This window comes from Oculina patagonica, chromosome 14 (genome assembly GCF_052425735.1).
Source record: "Oculina patagonica isolate OP01 chromosome 14, crgOcupat, whole genome shotgun sequence".
In the NCBI taxonomy this organism is placed as follows: domain Eukaryota; kingdom Metazoa; phylum Cnidaria; class Anthozoa; order Scleractinia; family Oculinidae; genus Oculina; species Oculina patagonica.
The window spans coordinates 16,574,240-16,589,456 of record NC_135771.1 but is presented as its reverse complement, the minus strand read 5'-3'; the positions used below and the strand labels follow the sequence as shown (position 1 = coordinate 16,589,456).

The 15,217-nt window shown below is 39.8% G+C and overlaps 1 non-coding gene across 1 annotated transcript; it reads left to right on the top strand.

Moving 5' to 3' along the window:
- Positions 1-15,050: 15,050 nt before the first annotated feature.
- On the top strand, positions 15,051-15,134 carry Trnal-uaa (transfer RNA leucine (anticodon UAA)). Its single transcript has one exon. It is a non-coding gene; the product is annotated as a tRNA-Leu (tRNA).
- The last annotated feature ends 83 nt before the right edge of the window (positions 15,135-15,217 follow it).

Genomic DNA, 15,217 nt, shown 5'->3' with positions numbered 1-15,217 from the left:
AAAAGGGACATTTTAAATCCAGATGACACAATTAGGTTTACATTTCGTATAATTGTTCTTTAAAAAAATGGCTGCAAATAAAAGGGAAAGAGTCCAGCAGTGATAATATTGCCAGATGTGAAGGAAATTTATGAGATATAAATCAGCTTTCAGCAGTAAACGGACGCCACAACATAATCCCGTCGAGAAGGATTTTTCTTTAATCTTCTTTTACATTTTTCTCTACGCTTTTAGATATTTTGATTCGTGTTTTTTTAACGCAAGTACAAAATAGCAGTTTAATTAAAATGCAGTCTCATTGTATTCCGTTTAAAGAATCTCACAACAGTTTCCAGCACTACCCAGCTCATGCTTTGATGGATACAAATGGGTACACGTAGTATGATCAGCCTTGCTTGCAGTTGTTTGTTATTTCATTTTATTGCTGATCAGATCTCTCAGTAGATCCTACGAATAGCAGCATTATCGTTTGCGGTCCCTTGCAGTTTTAGTCTTACTTTTACATATTTTTGGACCGTAGATCTTTTCAGATCCGATATGCTGTGCTTTTATTTAGCATGGTTTTGTCCATGCACTTGAATGTTCGGAATGGCTGTGCCTACCACATTTAAGTAATTTTGCTTTGCGAGACTCCATCGTGACACTTTGAATTCCTTGTCCCCCGAAACACGTGATGTGGCAGCGCGTGATTCGGGGGACAAGTAAGTTCAAAGTACGGAACTTGATACAGTGTACGGGGTTATTGGGCAATTTATTTGCGTTGGCCTTTGGGCTGGCGTCATTTAGATTCGCTACACCGCGCTGATGAGTTCCAATAAGAACGAAACAGCTGTCCGCGGTTGCAATCCTGCTGTATCGGTTCCAGTCGTGGTGTTGTCTCGCAAAGCCTATTTTTCACGTAGTATGATCAGCCTTGCTTGCAGTTGTTTGGCCATCCCAATAAAGTGTTTCGTTTCCCATCGCCCCGTCTTTTGTGATGATGGGTCGGTCGGTCGGGCAAAAAAAAAAAAAAAAAAAAAAAAAAAAAAACATTTGGGTTCCAGAGAAGGCCGGGCTGCTAAGTAAGAAAGCCTGATAACAAAGTCAACTCGAAAACGTGGTCTTTTCGTTCGTTATTCCTTATCAAAGGTCTAAACAGTCTTTAAATAACGTAGTATCGATGTTTTTTGAAGACAAAGACATCATATACCAATCGTTGTTAATAAAACAAGATCGTGTGCTTGTAAATTGAAGTACTTGTTTTTTTAACTAGTGAATCTGGATTTTTTTTTTTTACTTTTCGAAAAAAATGGGTCGGTCGGGCGATGGGAAACGAAACATTTTATTGGGATGGCCTTTGTTACAAATGGGTACAAATGCCCAATTGTTGCCAGTAAACAAATTGCAGCTATTTTCTTGACGTCACTGCTTACCGTATCAACGGCATACCCTGTTAAAAACATCCTTACCTTTCGCTTTAAGTGCTTATTAATCAAAAACGAGTTCGATGAGCCCCCTATACTGAATGGTAATGAGGTTATGTTTTGACCTCGAATTCCCTCACTCACTCACTCACTCACTCACTCACTCACTCGCAATTAATTTATGCATTAATCTTAACGTGCTGACAAAAAAGGTCTTTTAAAACGCAATTCAGCCATGTCAATCAAAAAAAAATTATTCTCAACCTCCTTTTTTAGGGTCTCTCTTTAACAGGAAACGAAGTTGTTTACTGATTTACAAAAGAAATTCCCTAAGCACGAAAGAAGATCAAAGATCTTCATCGTGACACTTTATTCTGATGGTAAAAAAGAATAGAACTCGCGCTACGAAGCCTCGAGGTACAAGCTATTAATGACCTATTCACGCATGAAAACATTCAAAGGCAAATGATCGGAGATAGTACTAAAGATCTCGAGCTCTGCCATTGAAAAAATATTCACTTGATGGAGAAATAAAGTAATTCCGGGATTTAGAAACTCTGGGCCAAGCATGATGAACTGACAGTGTATAATAAATTCACTGAAGATATCATACACAATTAATGGAAAAAATGTTGTCTTGTTGCGTAGAATAAGCAAGCCTCAACGATTGTCTCTATTCTGGAGCGCCCCTCATTCCGATGATCTTCGATGTATCGGCATGAATCAAAACTCACAGAGTACTGAGCGCCCATAGCCGATAGAGAGAAGGCCTTCTTGAATGTTGCACCAGAGCACCGTGACTTCTTGTGATTTCTTTGGATTGACGGTCATTAGGCGATTCACAAGAGTAGTCCCTGGAGTCAACTCCAGCAATTTCCTTCTCAATAGAACAATTCGCCATCATCTGAAATCATACGTTGATTGATCAGCGATCCATAGTTTGTGGAAGAAGTCTTGCGTTCTCTGTATGCGGATAATGATGTATGTGCATCTTCGAAACCTGATGGAGCCTCACCGATCAGCTTACAGCTTCTATAGGTATATACTCCATAATCAAGACAATTTAAAGAAGCTGGGCTCAACATGCTCAAATGGATGACAAACGGTCAGGAATTAGCAGACAAAATCAAATAACAAGAAGAAGAAACAGAAGCAACAGCGTTTTCTTGTATTTTAGTAAAAATATCAAACAATGATTAGGAATCCATAACCCAGATTAGGAACCAGGATAAACACGGAAGACCTACCAAAGGTGCCGGAAACATCTTGGAATCTTGCAGATAAAATTGTGTTTACCTTCAAGAACCCTCCTCAGTTGCTTATCAGGAGGAAACATCAAGAAACGAATTATTCTCAGTTCTATTGCGAAAATTTTCGATCCTCTTGGGATACCGTCCACAGTTTTTGTTTGCTTCAAAATACTGCTTCAAGAGATTTGCAGGAAAGACGTTGATTGGGTCACTACTGGGAGGAGAGTTACTGAAGCGGCGAGATCATTGTTGTAAGACATCCAAAACATTTCAAGTTTCTCAATTGACAGGTGCTACCCATCTGAACTGAACTCTCTTGAAACTTCCATGATTGAATTGCATGGTTTTAGTGATGCATCGCCAAAGCATTTGATGGTGTCGTTTAACTCAGAATACAGTCAAGGAATTCTCGTGTGCAAATGTGTCACCTTAAAACAATTGTATCGCTCATCATTGGTGCCACCACAACCATATTAGAACTATTGTCTGCATTAGTGCTTACAAGACTACTCCCGGGCGTACACAAGGCACTTAACCCATTTTTTTAGATAACCAGATGTGGCTGTCGCTTGAATTCAAACCATTCGTACAAAACTGAGGTGCATCCGGTGGACATGGATGTAATGCCTTACAGCTAGGACGACAAGGGCGAGGAAACGTGGTTGGAAGGTCCTGATTACTTAAAGAAGAATTCTGACTGTTGGCCAAAATTAGTATACGTAATTGGACTACATGCTGTCCAATTTGGAAATAATTTGATGAAAAAAATTCCGAGGGCAGCCAAAATTGGACGAGGCCGTAGGCCGAGTCCAATTTGGCTGTCAGAGGAATTTTTTAAATCTAATTATTTCCAAATACCCGATTCCCTCTATAGCGCGCGCCTGCAGGGAATCACGGTAGTTGTATTCATCAAACCATGCGCGAGACTCAGCAATGTGCATCGTTGCTTAGTCTCGTGCATGGTTTAATGAATACAACTACCGTGATTCCCTGCAGGCGCGCGCTATAGAGGGAATCGGGTATTGGACAAGCATGTGGTCCGGTTACATATTAATTATATAGCTTGTAGTCAGTCAATCCAGCATAAACAATAAATTTATGTCCAGAACGGGAAAAGCAATCAACAATAGTAGGCTTATACAGCACATGCAACTCACTCAAAGCATTGTCTCCACAAATCAAACTTACAAACAAAACAGTGCAATTTTTAATATTCACCTGAGTTTGCGAAGCTTGCTACAAAGTGAGTGAAAACACTGCATCAATCAATGAAAGTCGTAAGCAAAGTGTCCGAAGAGCGTAACAACTTCTTGAATCTGACAAACTCCTTTCCACTATCTCGTTCGTACTTCATCGCCGTCTTTTCTTTTCAAATTTCAGCAAAAAACGACAAAGAATTGCATCTAGCTCATGGCTATGAATATCTGAAAGATTTCTTGCTTCGCTTCGCTGCACTTACGTTCATCCAAGTTTTGTACTATTTGAGGTGTTTAACTCTTGGTTTTTGCTTCTTAGTGTAGCTAGCTCCTCTTCTGACAACGTAGAAAATTTGTCTTTGTTGTTACTATTGCTGAAAAGCTCAAAAAGAATGGAAAAACGTAGTTAACTTGCCTCTGAATTCCGCCATTGTCGACTAACAATGCGACAAGTTTACAGGGCTGACGCTATGATTTGTGCTAATTGGCTAATATCCGTCACATGTTGTTTTTTCTTCGATTTGATTGGCTGAGACAAAACTGTCCAGTCAGTTTGTGCATTTTACCTGAAAGTCCTAATTGAAACTATCCAAATTTTCTCAGAAATTAAGGAAAAATAGCTGCGCTGACAATAAAGGATTTACTGACAGCTATATAATATAAGCCGACGAAAAGGATCGCTATAGTCGCTGCTCCCGTTAAATGCAGGAATTAGATCATTTCAGGCTTACGACCCACTGAAAGGCCTGCATTGCGCTACAAAGGCGTTTGTAAGGGTGTCATAAAGCCGATAGGCTAGGAAGCTGTTGCTGCAGATCACAGTAGCCAGAGACAAACCGTCAAGGCAGGTGCGGAGCGAGAGGTTGAGAGAGGAGTAGTGGGAGGAAAAAAAGAGAGCACAGACGACAGCATTAGCACCTGTACAGCCAGGCGCGGACTCTGTTTGCAGGTATTGCAACAGGGTCTGCCTTTCCAGGATAGGACTGTACAGGCACAGCAGACACTGCAACTTTACAAGAGACTGGAGCTATGGAGCATATTTTATTGTCTCCCGAGATAGACGGAGTTTTGCCAACAACAACAAATCAAATAATCCAACCTGAGAAATTCAGCTCTTCTGAGTCACTTGCTCTGTTTTGCCATTTATAAAGCACGCTAAAAAAACAAGGACAACCTCAATAAACCTCATTAAAAATGGAAACAATAGTTTTTAATGAGCATCCAAATGGTTGAAACAAGGCAAGGAGAATTCGGTTACAGCTCAGCCAGTCATTCAGATTTGTTCCCAATGATGAAGTAGAGATTGAGCGATTTGTCTGAGCATTGTCCGATTCCGATCTCTCGGAGTTGTCTTTCGAAGGACATTGCAGAATTGCTCGTGGCTTCGCCTCTCGTTATCGCGACTTCGCCTTCGCTTCGCAGGCAATGGTAAAAATAGGATTTCGTTACTTGCAGGTGATTTTCATTTTTTGTCTGCTGGTTGCAAAGCGAGTGATCGATGTTTTTATTGACATCAGATCTCAGATGTTTCGCTCATGTACATCCACTAGAAAAATGGTCTAGTTAGATCTACAAAAATCTCGGCGATCGTTGGAAAGTCTTAGAATTGATTCTGTATTTCAGGCGAGTAGTCAAGATTGAAGCATTGCTGGAAGCATTTGAGGATTTTGTTTCATAAACCCTTAAGGTAATACATCAAGAAATCGATTTAAGTAATTTATTGACATTTTATTCATGATCAGTCTTTGTCTGATCAGACAAAAGCTCTTGACAAAAAGCCATCTTGGCTGACTGAAGACACTCACAAAATATTTTTTAACATTATTTTATATACACGGCTGCTACGATTCAGTATTCTTTTCCATATATATACAATTAAATCTTAGAAAGTAGATAAAAATCAGACAGAATTGGAAAGAGACAAGGACAGGCCCACTCTTCTGCCGAAAGAAAAAAAAAGACGTTAAATTCAGACCTTTAAAGAGGATCTGAAGAGGATGGGTGCTAGGATCTTACTTATCATTGAATATGTTCGCCGATTCTCATCAATCAGTTACAATTTTAGCCAAATTCAGTTTTCAGTTACCAGGAAAGCACATCCAGACCCCTTCTACAAAGCAGTTAATTGTGATTTTGTTAAAATCGTTTGTTTAACACTCACACAAATGTTCTATGCTCTCTGGTGACATCCGATTCTTGGCAAACTCCAATTCGTCTTCTTCGTTGATTTTCTCCTTCGCATCCTTCGTGTCAGCCGATTCGCCGAGTACGAACAGATCCAAAAACATGGCATTCACAGTGTTCATCGATCCTGTTTAACCGACGAGGTACTGCTGTATCTCTTTCTCTAGGCGAGTTGTGTATTGGTGGCAGTTTGTCGATTCGTCTTTGCGGTGAATAGCTTCGAGTCGATCTACGTACCCGTATAACCTCGCGGACAAGTATTCTGGTCTGTGCTTGTGTACTATCTGTTTCTTGACATACTCCAAATTTTCTTTCTCCGTACTGTTTTCTTGCCTCACGAATCTCGAGCGGAGTGCCAGGCTTATCGCTGCATGCTTTCAGTCTTGTTCGACGGGCCTGTGGCGAGGGGAACTGCAGTTCTTTACCGGCATCGACGGCGCCTCCTGTTCGTTCATCTGTATGCTGTCTGCTCAAAGCTCGCATCATTATTCTTCGGTGACATGGATCCTCTTCAATTTCTGAATCATCGTCCAAGCTCCAAAAACGCTCTTTTTTCTTTTTATAATAATCACATAACTCAAGCATTGACGGGGGCTGTCTACTAGCTCGCATGTTTGCAATTGATTCACTGCATTACGGAATAATCCTTTTATGGGTAGAGTATTGCGCAAGCTGTATTTGGACTAATTAGAACTAATTAGCACGGAAAACGCCGGCTTTCTTTTTAGAAAACGAGGAACTAATTAGTACTAATTGTAGAACTAATTTTGTTCGTTGTCCCTTGCAGAAATTCAAATATTTCTCCATTTTCGTCCCCATAGCCCTTTCGTTTCTCTTAGCCGGCTTGGCACGAGAAAACGAAGGGCTCTGGGGACATAGGATTTTTGAATTAATTCGAATTGTTTTGATTGGCTGTTTGGAACAAAGAATTCCTAAACGGAAGTCGAAAACGTAACGGCCCTCTCATACATTCTTTTGTCCTAGATTTAAGGACTGGAAATCCTGTGTCCCCAGAGCCCTTCGTTTTGTCGTTTCAAGGCCCAGCCGGTGAGAATGGAGGCCCTGTTAGGGGGGTTTCAGTTATCCCTTATCCCTTTAATTTGGAGCACAGTTATCCCTTATCCCTAAAAGTGAAATCTTGCATAAATGTCTCATTAGATGCAAGAAATATCTTATTTGTGTTTACCTTTAACTATTATAACTGTGATAAAAATAACTTGACAGGCCTGCACTACTCACGGCTTGCGCAACGGTATTAGCCATTCTTTGAATATTTTCTTGAGCAATGGTTGTTGTTCTATTAAATGCCAGTTTTTCATGAGTATTTGCTACAAGTTTGGTACTGCTGGGTGGTATTGCATTACAAAAAGGCAAGATTTTTTATTTGTTTTAAGGTACTTGGTTGTAGGGCCTGCTTTCTGCTTTCGAAATTAACTCCCGGCGAGAGTTCTTTGGACTAGGCTCTCTGGGTAACCTCTCTCGATAAGATGTGACTGGAAGAGCTTGATTTTGTCCTCAAATTTCGTTTTAGGGAAATGGTCAAAGCTATTGTACTCAGACAGGGCCCACCACTCTGCAAACAGACAGGTGGTCTCTTCATGTATCCTACCTTTCCCACCTTAAAAGATGGTGTCTTGTTTACATAACCTCCACTTTATCAGGAGTAGAAACTAAGAAAAAGATTCAAACCTCCTTGTGCTAATTTCTCCAGCAATACAAGGTTCATGCACACTGAATATGAAAGTCTCAACTTGAATTTTGAGGCCAATAAATTTTGTCCATTTGGCTAATCAGACAGTTGGCATATTGCATAGCCCCCTTACCCCTACACAAGGTGGGTCCTCGTCGAGTACACTTGTTATGACCACTTTCCTTAGAGGAATTTGTTCTAAGCACTCTTAAGGCCTCCCCTTTGATGAAACCTTCCTTTACTCCTGGTGTTTGACACAAGGAGTAATAAGTTTTGTAATGGGTGCGTATGTCAAGCACTGATTCGTATATGAATCTTTTGCCTTTGTAAGCGCTGGTGTCCAGGAAAGTAGTTTCTGTATCGGAAATGTCAGCCGTGAACTTGATTGTCGGATGCTATGACGATTATTTGCTTGTTCAATGAACTGAGTTAAGATCTCTCTGTTGGTGTCCCAGAGAGAGTAAATGTCATCGATATATCGTTTCCAAGCGAGAGAGTTGATTGCGCTTTGGCTCAAAGAATGTCTGTTTCAATTCAGCCCATAAATATATTGGCAAAAGCGACCGCTTTTTTTAGTGCCCATGGAAGTTCCGTGTGTTTGTAGGTAATTTTTACCAAAAAGCTGGAATGAGTTTTCCTGTAATATAAGCCTGAGAATTGGAATTGGAATTCGAGGCGGGTTGGTGTTTGAGAAAGCCATTCATCATCCTGTTTGTAACTGCATGCTGTTACTTCACGATGGCATGATAGTGAGAATAAAAAGCGCATCTGGGAACAAACACACTGCATGTGGTCACTCACCCCAGGCCATCCGGGACAAAAGCGGTGCTCTTGGTGCAAAGTGATGCTTGAACTGACTCATTACGACCGATAATCGATCAAGGGTGTAAAAAAAGGCAGGAAAAGTGTAAAAAGCACAAGTCGAGTGTGATAAAAAAGAGAGCCTGGACGTCACAGAGCTTGTTTTCAATTATCCCTTAAACTAATCCTGTTATCTTTTATCCCTAGACTATTTTTCCCGTTATCCCTTATCTCTAAAATTATTTTTCCTGTTATCCCTTATCCCAAAAACCCCTAACAGGGCCTCAGAATAAGAATTCTCTCGCTCTTGGGGGCGGGGAGAGAGAGAGACCCTGGGAACGAGGTTGGGCGACCATATTGATTTTGCTGCAAAGGCATCCAAAAATGCTTTTTAAATGATCCAATCTTTTATTGTGATAATTCTCCGATTACCATAATAGTAATGATGATGATGATGATGATGATGATGATGATGATGATGATGATGATAACGAAAACTCTTATGTTCTGGGGGCAGAATCGACATGGTCGCTGCATCTGCAAAGCGGACTATTGCTTGACCACTCGGAGTAATCTTTCAAAGGAACATTGCTGAACATAGAAAATCGGCGCTTATGGGTCAATTTTGAATCTTTCATTGACTATATATGCCAGTCAAATGGGGGTTGGGTTTTGGGAGATTTCGTTACCCCAGGTGACTTGACTAGTTACGTTATCAAAGCCCCGTGATGTTGTAATTGACATCAGCCTCTCGGATGTTTTGCACATGCTCATCGAAAAAAAGACTCCTGCAATCTACGAAAATCTCGATCGTTACTTTGAATTGAGTCTGCATTTCAAGTCAGTTATCAAAATTAGAGAATTTCTAGAGGTATTTAAGGATTTTACTTCATTCTTCAAACAGCCTGAACAGCCTGAGTCGCAACTTGCGGTAAAGAAAAACAAAAACCATAAATGTGGAACAAAAAATCAATTCATGTTATTTATTCACATTTTTTCAGTATTTTTAGTGTACAAGAAAACATCGGACGCACATTACAAAAGCTCTTGAAAAATTACCATCTTGGCTGACTGAAAACATTTAAAATAAAACTTTTGGTGAAATATTTACTTTATGTACACGGCTCCTACGATTCAGTATACTTTTCCATATATACAATCAATGCTCTGGAAATTTAAAAAAAAGCAACAACATGCAGAATTTGGGACAAATCCACCAACGGCCCCCTCTAGACGCTAAATTTGGAGCCTTTACAGGGTCTAGAAAGGATGGTTGCTGGGACGTTAGTTATCTGTAAAATTTTCGGCGATTTCTCAACTCAGTCAAAATTTGAGCCAAATTTTCAGCTTCCAACTCTTTACAAAGCATTTCATTCTAATTTCTTTAAAATCGTTTGTTTAACACTCGCACAAATGTTCTATGTTCTCTGGTAACATCCGATTCTCGGCAAACTCCAAATCTTCTTCTCCTTTGATTTTCTCCTTCACATCCTTCTTGTCGGCCGAATCGCCGAGTACGCACAGCTTCAAAGCGATGGCCTTCGCCGTGTTCAGTAATTCTGGTTAACCGACGAGGTACTGTTGTATCTCTGTCCCTAGGCGAGTTGTGTATTGGTGGCAGTTTGTCGATTCGTCTTTGCGGTGAATAGCTTCGAGTCGATCTACGTACCCGTATAACTTCGCGTACAAGTATTCCGGTCTGGGCTTGTGTACCATTCGTTTCTTGACATACTCCAATTTTTCCTCCTCCGTGTTGTTTTCTTGCTTCACAAGCCTCGAGCGAAGTGATAGCCAACTCGCTGTGTGCTCGTCTTGGTCGACGGGCCTGTGTCGAGGGGAACTGCAGTTCTCTGCCGGTACCGATGGCGTCCCCTGTTCTTTCATCTGTGTACTGTCTGCTCAAAGCTCGCATCATTATTCTTCGGTGGCATGGATCCTCTTCAATTTCTGAATCATCGTCCAAGCTCCATAAACGCTGATTCCTCTTTTTATAATAATCACACAACTCTAGCATTGACGGGGGTTGTCTACTTGCTCGCATGTTTAAATTTGCAATTGTTTCGCTGCAGCGACTGAATAATTCTTTTATGGGTAGAGTATTGCGCAAGTTGAGTTTAAACTAATTAGAACTAATTAGGACAAAAACGCCGGCTTTCTTTGTAGAAAATGCCGAACTAATTAGTACTAATTATGGAACTAATTTTGTCCGTTGTCCTTTGCAGAAATTCAAAGAACTCTCTCGCTCTCGGGGGCGGAGAGAGAGAGACATTGACGGGGGCTGTCTACTTGCTTGCATTTTTGCAATTGCTTCGCTGCAGCGACTGGATCGATAATACTTTTATGGGTAGTGTATTGCGTAAGCTGTGTTTGGACTTATAAGAATTAATTAGCACAGAAAACGCCTTCTTTCTTTGTAGAAAATGACGAACTAATTAGCACTAATTATAGCGCTAATTTTGTCCGTTGCCCCTTGCAGAAATTCAAAGAATTCTCCCTCTTTGGGGTGGGGAGAGAGAGACGCTGGAAACGAGGTTGGGCGACCATATTGATTTTGCCGCAAAGGCATCCTAAAATGCTTTTTTGAAATGATTTAATCTTGTATTGTGATAATTCTCCAATTACCATAATGAAAATAATAACGACAGCTCTTATTGGATGTTATGGGAACAGAATCAACATGGCCGCCGTATCTACAAACCGGACTATTGCTTGACCACTTGGAGTTATCTTTCGAATGAACATTGCTGAACATAAAACATTGACATTTATGGGTTACTTTAGAATCCTTTGATTGACAAGGCCAGTTAAATGGAAGTTGGAGGCTAGGAGATTTCGATATCCCAGGTGGTTTGTATTTTTTTCTGGTTACGTAATCAAGTCCCCGTAATCGGATCTCGGATGTTTCGCACCTGCACATCGAAGAAAAAGAGTCTTGTGAAATCAATGAAAATCTCAAACGTTGCTTGGAATTGAGTCTATATTTTGAGTGGGTTATCAAAATTAAAGGATTTTTGGAAGTATTAGAGGATTTTACTTCATTCTTCAAACAGCTTGAGTCGCGACTTGCAGAAAAAAACATAAGCCCTAAAGGTAAAAATAATTAAATGTTAATTATTGACATTTTTTCAGTATTGTTGGGGCTACAGAAAAACTTTGGAGACACATATGAAAGATTTTAAAAAAAGTACCAACTTGGCTGACAGAGACATTCAAGATAAAATTTTTGGTGAAACATTTCTTTATGTACACGGCTCCTACGATTAATTCAGTATTCTCAATAGAATTAATTCTCAAAAAGTAAAAACAAAACAACAACAACAACAACAACAGTGTTAGCATGTAAGATTGGGGAAAAATCCATCAATAGCCACCTCTAAACGCTAAATTAGGGGCCTTTACAGATGATCCACTGGAAAGGATGGTTGCTGGGATCTTAGTTTTCAGTACATGTAACATCTTCGGCGATTTCTCAACTCAGTTAACAATACTTAGCCAATTTCCAGTTACCAGTTCACTTTCTACAAAGCAACTAATTCTATTTTTATTAAAATCGTTTGTTTAACACTCGCACAAATGTTCTATGTTCTCTGGTGACATCCGATTCTTGGCAAACTCCAACCCGCCTACTTCGTTGATTTTCTTCTTCACATCCTTCCTGTCGGCCGAATCGCCGAGTGCACACAGATCCAAAAGCATGACCTTCGTAGTGTTCATTGTTTTTCTTTAACCGACGAGGTACTGCTGTTTCTTCTTCTGTAGGCGAGTTACGTATGGTAGAAGCTTTACGATTCGTCCTTGCGGCGAATAACTTTGCGTCGATCTGCGTTCGCGTATAACATCGCGGACAAGTATTCTGGTCTGTGTTTTAGTACCATCCATTTCTTGACATACTCCAATTTTTCGCCTTCCCTGGTATTTTTTCTTGCTTCACTAACCTCGAGAGACGTGGTAGCCACCTCGCTGTTTCCTTTTCTTGGTTGACGAGCCGGCCCCCGTGTCGAAGACAGGAGCATTTTTTTTCCGGCATCGATGGGGCCTTCTGTTCGTTCATTTGTGTGCTGTCTACTCAAAGCTCGCATCATTATTATACGGTGGCATGGATCCTCTCTAAGTTCTGAATCATCGTCCAAGCTCCATAAACGCTCTTTTCTCTTTTTAAAAAAACTCACACAACTCTAGCATTGACGGGGGCTGTCTACTTGCTCGCATGTTTGCAATTGTCCCACTGCTAACTGGTATAATTTTCTTTTATGGGTAGAGTATATTGCGTAAATTGACTTTAGACTAATTAAAACTAATTAATTAGAGTAAAAATTGCCGGCAAGATTATGAAGCCACAAAAGAGTAATAATAATCTTCGTTTAATTTTGCTAAATGGAAAACAGTTTTCATCTGGCGAAAATTCAGTCGATTTGTACTTTTTGTAAAATTAAAAAAAAAAAAACAGATATGTCTGCGCTCATCGAAATAAATTTCGTTTTATTTAAGATAATATATTGGCATCAGTTGCAGTGTTAATCCTGCATTCATTATATCTGACGTTTGCAGTCTCTTTGTTAATTATGAGTTAATTAGATAAGTAGCTTTATTAACTGGTAATTACTGACTAAAAATTTAACAATAAATATAAAAAATTAATTGTAATTGTTTAAAAACTGCTAATTAAAATAATAATAGTTTTTTTTTTCTGGGTAGACGCCATAAAAAACGTGATTTTAACTTTGTGTAATGTGACATATTTTTCATCTGACACGAAAATTCAATTGGTTTCGACTTTTGCGATGTTTTCAAAATTCTGTCATTTTGAGCTCGACTTAATAATGTCCGTGTTTATTCCTAAATAATTTTTAGATATCGCACTGTCGATTCTGATTTAAACTGACTTTTTAAAGCTAATTTAAGCAGTTTTATTTACTAATTAGACTGAATTACATTTAAGTAGCTTCATTTACTGATTACTACTGACTAATTATTTAAAAATAGTTATGATTAATCCACTGTTTATATTACGCTTAATAACTGTTAGTTAGTGGAATATTACTTAGCATAGGGTGCTTTTCCTTGGGCGAATATCCATATCTGGATTCTTGTATGCAAAAGCGAATTTTTCTTTTCTTTACTAAAACCCAAAATGAATTATAAATCTGAAAATTCCACATTCCGTGTGTATTCATTAGATCAAATCTAGGATCCGATTTTTTAGGCCTTCATGATCCGTGTTTATTTCGACCTTTGGCAACCGATGCGAAAAAAGTGCATTCGCCCAGCGGTCCTCGCTGACAAAATACAATTATGCCATATTCGTCACTGTCAAAACTGTAAGTTTTCAAGAACCTGTTTTGCACGATTTTCGTCAAATGTGTACCATATATGACTATCTATCCTTCTAATGAAATAAAAATGATTTGAAAAACATCTCGAAAATTACCAGGCTTTGTTTTTTACCGGAACTCCGGAGCGCGTAGTGCGCTAGTGGAGCACGATGGGTAACGACGATGGATTTCGATCGTGCGAAACATTTTAGTTTTGACGTCAGCGAACAACCGACCGTCATCCGTCCGTTCATCTGTACAGACTCTAGGAAAGAGTGAGGGGAGTCCAGATGCAACCCGACGGGAAGAAGGGAATGCCATATTTTCTTGGCGGGAAATAAGTATGATTTTCTGAGTATAGCGTGATGGAACTTTACAGTCCTTCACTGTCCTACTGGGATTTGGATGGAAACATCAAATACATCTCCTTCCTTCTTGTGTTGAGGGGGGAGTGTATGAATGAGCTTTCGTTTGCATAATTATACGCAAGAGGATCAAACTAGCCCTTCTCGTTGGCTTTCCCTTGCATATCCGAGGGTTGAGAAGTAATTTCTACTTCTCGCTGCCCGGGTGACGAATGGTCCTTCCAGATTGTGTTGGCACCTTTTGGGATTGCGAGCAACTTTCCATCATTATCAAACGATAAACTTCGAACAACTTTTCTTAAAGTAAGCACTTGTACATACATATATATACACGTATACAGTGTAACCCTAAGACACACAATATAATTATGTTTATTAGTGAACTGGACTCACTACGCTCAGGTATGTGCACTTTGCTCATCTCCAGACTGAGGTAACACACCAGCCTAGCAGTGGACAGCTTAGCCACACTCGAAACATATGTTTCGGAAACAAAGTTTGCTTCACGGAAACAAAAAAATGTTTCTGCCTCAGGTCAAAAACATTTTTGCTTCCCGTACACAAATTTTGCTTCCGAAACATATGTTGCCCAGTTTAGCCAGCATGGTGCCAATGCGTGAAACGTTGTTCCAGGAACATTGTTTCCTAGTTTACTGATAGTTTGGCCGACATCTCCAAAACAGAAAACCTTGTCGTAAAATAGTCATTTCGCTTCACGGGAACAATAATTCAGTTTTATTCTGTTCCGCCAATAGAGGCTATTTTCATCGGTGACAGTTTCAGCTAATCCAACTACACTACGAACTGGAGTTTTCTATGAGCAAATAGTTGAAACTTCAAAACAAGCGCACCAGGATGGCCGAGTGGTTAAGGCGTTGGACTTAAGTTCCAATGGACGAATTGTCCGCGTGGGTTCGAACCCCACTCCTGGTATTTTGCGAACCTTTTTTTTACCAAATTCAAAGTTTAAATATATTTTACCGTCGCAAGTTTAAATTGTGACTTTTTTATCTTTA